Raw genomic sequence first — 7,573 nt, 5'->3', positions numbered from 1 at the left:
GGCCTTCCCTGAAGGTCCTGCTGTTATTTCACAACAACAGTCCTTGTCTCCATCTGCCCTGGACCCAGCACCCCAGCCCGGCTCAGCCTCTGGCCTCACCCTACCTCCCTGGCAGGTGGGACAGGCCTCAGGTTGCCTCAGGAATGGCCACCTCAAGAAGCAGGCCACAGGGGTTGGATAACTGTTGACTTCCCCTTTGTGAGAGCAGGAGTAGGGGAGCAACACAGGGTCCCCCAGCCTAGAGGAGGAGAGCAGTGTGTCCAGACAGCCCTGAGATGGGACCCTGATGATACTAGCCAGCCAGACTGTGTTAGGATTTCTGCCAAGCACACCACGTGTGTGACCTCATTTATTCCAAAGGCACTGAGGCTTTTTAGAGCGAGGGCTGATGCAGGTCTTTAATAACCCAATACCTATCCTCTATAAAGGCTATGAAAAACAGAAGGATGCTTCTTTAATACAATTAAGTGTATTTATTTCCAGCTAAGAGCTTTCAAGACATTTAATAGTGAAGCCCTAGAATACTCCCCAGGGCTGGGACACAGCAGGTCTACTCTAAAGAGAGTCCCAAGACCAAAAAGCACTTGACTGGAGCATAATTAATGGATTCAGAAATAAAACAAAGAGCAACCACCCTCGCTACTGTTACCTAGTGTTGTCTAGATGGTCTGAGAAATGCAATGAGGTACGGCTTAGAAATGACAGCACAGATATTTGGACTGGAGAGAAAATTGATCATTAATGGTGGACAATATAGCTTTATATGTAAGATACTCAGTAATCAATGCAAGAGTTATTAAGATGAAAGATTTCTCTAAAGTGACGAGATTAGAAGTAAATAAGTGAGACTTCCCTTCTTTGAAATGAGAAGCTGAATCACAAAATGTTAGATCTAAAAGGGACCGGGAGGACTTCCCTGGTGGTCCAGTGGTTAAGAATCCACCTGCCCGTGCAGCAGACACTGGCTCGATCCCTGGTCCGGGAAGATTCCACATGCTGTGGAGCAACTAAGCCGGTGCGCCACAACTCCTGAGCCAGCGTGCCACGGCTTCTGAAGCCTGCCCACAACAAGAGAAGCCCACACGCCAAACAAAGAGTAACCCTCCATCACTGCAACTAGAGAAAGCCCGAGCAAAGACGCAAAGAACCAGCACAGCCACAAATAAATACATAACTTAACTAAGTAAAAGAGTGATACTCTAGACTATCAATGGCCCGTCAGAAAATACAATGACAAAATGGAACCCAGGTTTCCCCAGACTTCACCTGGGTCACCATGGTGGTCATAACCCACATTTTGCTGGCTCTTTCCCCTCTACTAAGGCAGGCCTCCAGCCACGTTTCCCCCAGTTACTTCTGGGAGTGTCTGAAGGTGGGTCTGAGGGAAGGTAGTGAGATCACCTGCCATCCTCTCTGTTGCTAGTACCCCTGTACCATGGTAACTGCAGGGCCTCTGGCACAGACTCCTGATGCTGTGAGAGCTGAGGCTCTGGGGTCCTCAGGGCACTGAAGCTCCTCAGGGCACTGGGCTCCAGGCACACACTGGGGAAAAAGGACACACTTACAGGGTCACCAGCCATGTATCAGTTTGCCTAAGACTCTGCTGGTTTGAACACTGAAAGTCCTGCACCCTGGAAACCCGCAATCCAGGCAAACCAGGCTGGTTGATCATCTTACACCTCCTTCATACACATGTATGCACTCACACACGTGCACATATAAACACACACACAATGTCTCACATTGTCTCCTAGGCCCGAAAGCCATGCTGTCTGTGCCCTGTGTCTTGCAGAGTTTATATCTGGGCAAAGAGCCCTTCCAGGCTTCCTTGATGGCTCAGCAGTAAGGAATCCGCCTGCAAGGCAGGACACTGGGGTTCAGTCCCTGGGTAGGGAAGATCCCCTAGAGAATGAAATGGCAACTTGCTCCAGTATTCTTGCCTGGAAAATCCCATGGACAGAGAACCCTGGTGGGCTCCATGGGGTCATAAAGAGTCAGATATGACTTCATGACTAAACACACACACACACATATATATATTAACATTTGAAAATTCTATGACATTCAAATATCTGCATCCATACATGAAGTTTTACTGGAACACAGTCACACCCGCTTGTTTACACATTGTCTATTGTTAGGGAAATTAAATAAATCATTTTGTTTAGGCTTAGGAAGCAAAGCAGAGCAGGCCTCTGACCCTTGCTTCTAACCTGCCTGGACACTGCCCTGACTATGAGTGACTGCCTGCTGTGAGTGCAAGACTTGCAGCACCATAGATAACATGGGGGAAGCATTCTGAGATTAGTGAGCCCCTGGAGGGGACCTGGCCAACCAAGCCCCAGGCTTAACAACATTCCAAGTTTTACAAGACAAAACAAACAGCATTAAAATGAAACCAGGCTTGCGATTTGGTCACTGATGATGATATCAGTTTGAGTCCTGGGATTATAAGCAGGAACCCAGAACTGCAATCTTTGAAGTCTTACCACGGAGCAGACGTGCTGCCTGGGACCTGGGCTTCAGACGTGCTGACAAGGGACTTGCCAGCGCTGTTTAAGTCTGGATGTTGGTCAAAACCCAGTTTGATGATGTGTCCTCTGCTTTTTATATTTCTCTTTTCTTTTAATGTTAGTATATTGAAAGTAAGTTAGATAATTCTCTAATAAATATATGTATTATTTATTTGTATATAATGAGTGGCTTCTTTTGTTAACAAATCCTTTAAACCTGAGACGAAAGTGAAAACTTTGGGCAAAACATGTATGGCTACTTTTGCAACCCTTCCAGCGTCAGTCCACAGACTTCCTCTTGGGGACTCAGACTCACACCCGTGCCTGGGTAGTGCAGGGAGACCCCAGAGCCTGGTGACTTGCCCTGTGCTCCACCCTCACCGGACAGTTTGCTCCTTCCCACCCCTTCCGTCAACCTGCCGCAGCATCAGCTAAACGTGGAGCCTGCCCTACATAGAAGCATCACCATCTACATCTCCCCAAAGCCCCATGAGGTTAATGTTATCTACTGGGGGGGGACAGGGAGGCTCAGAAAGGTTAAATAACCTATCCTAGGTCACACAGACACCAGACAGCAGAACCAGGCTGCCTGAGCTGACGCCAAAGCCCAACCTGTCCCTACTGTGCCAGCATTTCCACAAAAATAAGCTTTGGCTTATTTTTAATAAGTTGTTGTTCTTGTTATTTAGTTGCTAAGTCTTGTCCGGGCCCATGAACTGTAGCCTGCCAGGCTCCTCTGTCCATGGGCTTTCCCATGGACATACTGGAGTGGCTGACATTTCCTTCTCCAGGGTATCTTTCAGACCCAGGGATGGAACCCACATCATCTGCATTAGCAGGCAGATTCTCTACTGCTGAGCCACCAAGGCAGCCCTGATAAATAAGCTACATATGGGAAACTGAGGAGCTGAACATCATGGATACTCGAGAGGCAGAAAGTGAAATATGACACATCCCAGAGCAAATACAGGCTGCTTCACTACCAGGATAAATGGGAGATGAAATGCAGGGCAGCACACTGTTTACCAAAAGTATTTGGGGCTTTTGAAATGTCAGCCGTGATGATCGTGAATCACTCCTCTTAAAGCCCTTAATCCAGAGTAACCCTCCTTTTTCCGCTGGCTCCTCTCCTGATTCATCGAGTTGCCTGAATCACCAGCCCAGAGTTCTGGGTCTCAGGCCTCCCAGGTTCCATGGGAAAATTGTCATTTGCTTCCCTGGGGAGGTGTGTCCTATGTAAGTGTTCCCAGGCCTGCCTGCAGGGGAGAGAAGGCTTCCGAGGGGGAAGACTCTAGCCTAACAGGCAAGTGTAGCTTGAAAAAGTCAAGGTGACAGGCGGAGTCTGATTATCATAACCAGGGTCCCGGATTTATCCCCTCGTGCACAGTCTCTCTTAAGTGTCTAGCACGTGTAGGCACTAGGCTGGATACTGGGGACACAGCGATGGCAACATAGCCCCTGCCTATTAATGGAGCTCATAAGCTGCTCATAAGGCAGGCGTCGTTCAACTTCGTAAGAGTATAATTATAAGTTGATGAGTGCTGTGACGCACGAGGAGCTCTGAGAGTGTATCACAGCAGGAAATGACTTAACCTCGGATAGAGGAGGGTGAGCACCAGGATGTTTTCCCTAAGCTGAAATATGACTAGATAGCTATTCTCCATGCCCAGCACCCATTCATCCTTATTGTTCAGTCGCTCAGTTGTGTCCAACTCTTTGTGACACCATGGACTGCACCACACCAGGTTTCCCTGTCCTTCACCATCTCCCAGAGCCTGCTCAAACTCATGTCCATTGAGTCAGTGATGCCATCCAGCCATCTCATCCTCTGTCGTCCCCTTCTCCTCCTGCCTTCAATCTTTCCCAGCATCAGGGTCATTTCCAATGAGTCATTTCTTCACATCAGGTGGCCAAAGTATTGGAGTTTCAGCTTCAGCATCAGTCCTTCCAATGAACACTCAGGACTGATCTCCTTTAGGATGGACTGGTTGGATCTTCTTGCAGTCCAAGGGACTCTCAAGAGTCTTCTCCAGCATTCATCCTTGAAGCTACCTCATTTTCACCTCTAGTATAACCTCAAGCTATTTGGGTGGAATATTTAGGATGCACCACATCCCTGGCTATAGAAATTAATCTAGAAATAGGCACATGATCCAATCCAGAGTTAATGAGTGTCAGTGTTATTGGTTGAACCCCTGATCAAGCCATACCTAAAGTTAGAACTACATTTGGACTTTTCAGCTTTAACAACTGCTGCTTTTGATTAAGCCTCTTTGTGGGTCTAAAATTTTGGTCTCTTGCAACTAAAAATGTCCTATTTGAGCTACAAGGATGAGTCAGAAAGTCATATATAGGATATATAGTAGTGAGTGAATGAGTGAGTGAGTGAAAGTCTCTCAGTCGTGTCCAACTCTTTGTGACCCCATGGACTATACAGTCCATGGCATTCTCTAGGCCAGGATACTGAAGTGGATAGCCATTCTCTTCGCCAGGGGATCTTCCTGACCCAGGGGTCGAACCTGGGTCTCCTGCATTGCAAGCAGATTCTTTTCATCAGAACCACCAGGGAAGGGATCAGTGGGCAGGAGGAAGGGAAAAGCCAGTCTGGCTCTGGCAGCATCGTGGCAGTGGCTGTGGCTGGGTTGGTGGCAGCAGTAGTGGGGGGTGGGGTGAGCATAGGGGGCAGGACCTCTAGCAGCTCAGCAGCGAGGCGTGTGTCCTCCTGGAGCCAAGCAGCTTCTTGACCCCTGGGAAACACCCTTGTCACGTTTCTATGTCTCCAGCTCTTTCAACACCTGTTGGCCCATTCCCCTCATTAAATTGTTACCTTTGCCTGAGATATCTCGAGAGGTTTGTAATTTCCTGGTTGGCCACTGATGGATGTAATCACCGATGGGGTGACTGTTATGAACCGCTGCTCTCATTGGCAGAAGGTGTTACTCCCAGTGGCTGCCAGGGTAGTCTGCTGGCTTAGGAAATAGCAGATAAGACAGAGGAAGATGGGGTTTAATCTTGCTTGCTCTGCCTTGGGAGCTTTTAACCACTGTGCTACAGCAACTTCTCATTAAGGTTATACTGAATTTGGAGGCAGACACATTTCAAGGGCTTGAGTTAACACAGAAGAATTATGTCCCAGGATGACCATGGACTTGCGGTGACTCCAGAGAAAAAATATTTTCTCAGAGAATCAGATGTGTAGTTCCAGACTTGAGATCACCCAGGCTGGAACCAACAGCTTGTGATGAAATAGTTTGTCTGAGAGTCAGAATTACATTCACCCCTGACTGCCACCAACTCCTGGTGGAGAAAGGCCATGGACTGGAGAAAGGCCCCCTCACTCTCAGGTCCCTATCTATAAAAGGAGGAGCCCAGCCATGGCAGACAAGGTTTGTTTCCTCCCCGACAGGTAGCTGTCCCCCTCTCACCTGCTTCCCAGGTCCTTCCCAGTCCATGGGGTGATGCTTGATTGGTTCCAGCCAATCGTGGTCGTGCCTTTCCCCACATCAGAGATTGGTCTGGTCATGAGCATGTGACATACCCCTGGCCCATGCGACGTCTGGGGTGCTCTGGGGGTGTGGGGGGTGTGGAGAGGGGTCTCTGGGAAGGTGTGCTCACTGAAACAGAAACACAACAAAGACACGTGGGAACTTCCCAGGTGGTCTAGTCGTTAAGACTCCACCCTCCAATGTATGCGGTGCAGGCTTGGTCCCTGGTCGGGCAGCTAAGCTCCCACATGCCTCGAGGCCAAAAAACAAAACATAAAATAGAAGCAATATTGTAACGAATCCAATAGACTTTAAAAATGATCCATATCCAAAAAACAAGAGAGAGAGAGAGATTGGTTGCTTTCTTCCTCTGGAATGACTGGGTGAGAAAAGGATGCTCGGAGCCATTTCAGCTACCTGGCCCCCGTGAGGGGACAGCCTCCAACGCCTGAGAATGGTGGCACGGAAAGATGGACTGAAACTGTGCCGTCACTGTCCCCGGGGCATCAGAGACCTGCGCAGCATCTGAACTCCTTGTTACATGGTGTAAAAGTTTCATTGTGTGAGCCACTTTCAGCTGGGTCTCCTGTCATCTGCAGCCCAAAGCCTTCTACCTGACATACAAGGCCACCAGTTGAATTTCCCTGTTCTTTTACTTTTTTTTTAATTAAAAAAAAATTTATGTATTTATTTATGACTGCGCTGGGTCTTTGTTGCTGCCTGTGGTCTTTCTCTAGTTGCAGCGAGTAGCAGCCACTCTCTAGTGGTGCTGTGCGGGCTTTTCTTTTTTAAAAAAATATCTATTTGGCTGCTCTGGGTCTTGGCAGTAGCATAATAGATCTAGTTCCCTGACAAGGGATCAAACCTGGGCCCCTGCACTGGGAATGCAGAGTCTTAGCCCCTGAAGCACCAGGGAAATCCCTCTTTTTTTTTTCAAACATTTTATTTTGTATTGAGGTATAATCGATTAACAATGCTGTGATAGTTTCAGGTAAACAGCTAAGGGACTCAGCCGTACACAGACACATATCCATCCTCCCCAGACCCTGGGCGTGCAGACTCAGCAGCTGTGGCCCATGAGCCTAGTTGTCCCGCAGCATTGGGATCTTCCCTGGACCAGGGATTGAACCCGAGTACCCTGCACTGGCAGGCGGATTCCTAATCACTGGACCACCAGGGAAGTTCTCCCTGTCCTTTTTAGATCTAACATTCTTTGACTTGGCTTCTCTTTTCAAAGAAGGAAGCAGGGTTGGCAAGAGGGGACTTGTCCAAGGCCACACTGTGTGTGACAGAATTCAGACTCCAGGCTGCTGCAGCCTCCCCCACCTTACCTGCTTTGTCTGAGCCTTACTACAATGATGGAGGTCAGTTCTTGTTTCTAAGAAATGCTTCATCATGTCACTCACAACTTCTCTGAGTGGGAGGGGAATACAAGATTGGATAAAGACGATCCTAGATAATCTCCCGCCCTGCAGCCTGCCCCTCTGCATGTGTGCCCTTGAGACCCAGAAGAACATGTCCAGAAGTCTGGATGGGGGCGGGATGTTTTCCCAGCTCGTAATTAGTAACCTTGGC

The sequence above is a fragment of the Bison bison genome, unplaced genomic scaffold, assembly GCF_000754665.1.
Source record: "Bison bison bison isolate TAMUID 2011002044 unplaced genomic scaffold, Bison_UMD1.0 scf7180017864155, whole genome shotgun sequence".
Classification (NCBI taxonomy): Eukaryota; Metazoa; Chordata; class Mammalia; order Artiodactyla; family Bovidae; genus Bison; species Bison bison.
This window is presented reverse-complemented; position numbering follows the sequence as displayed.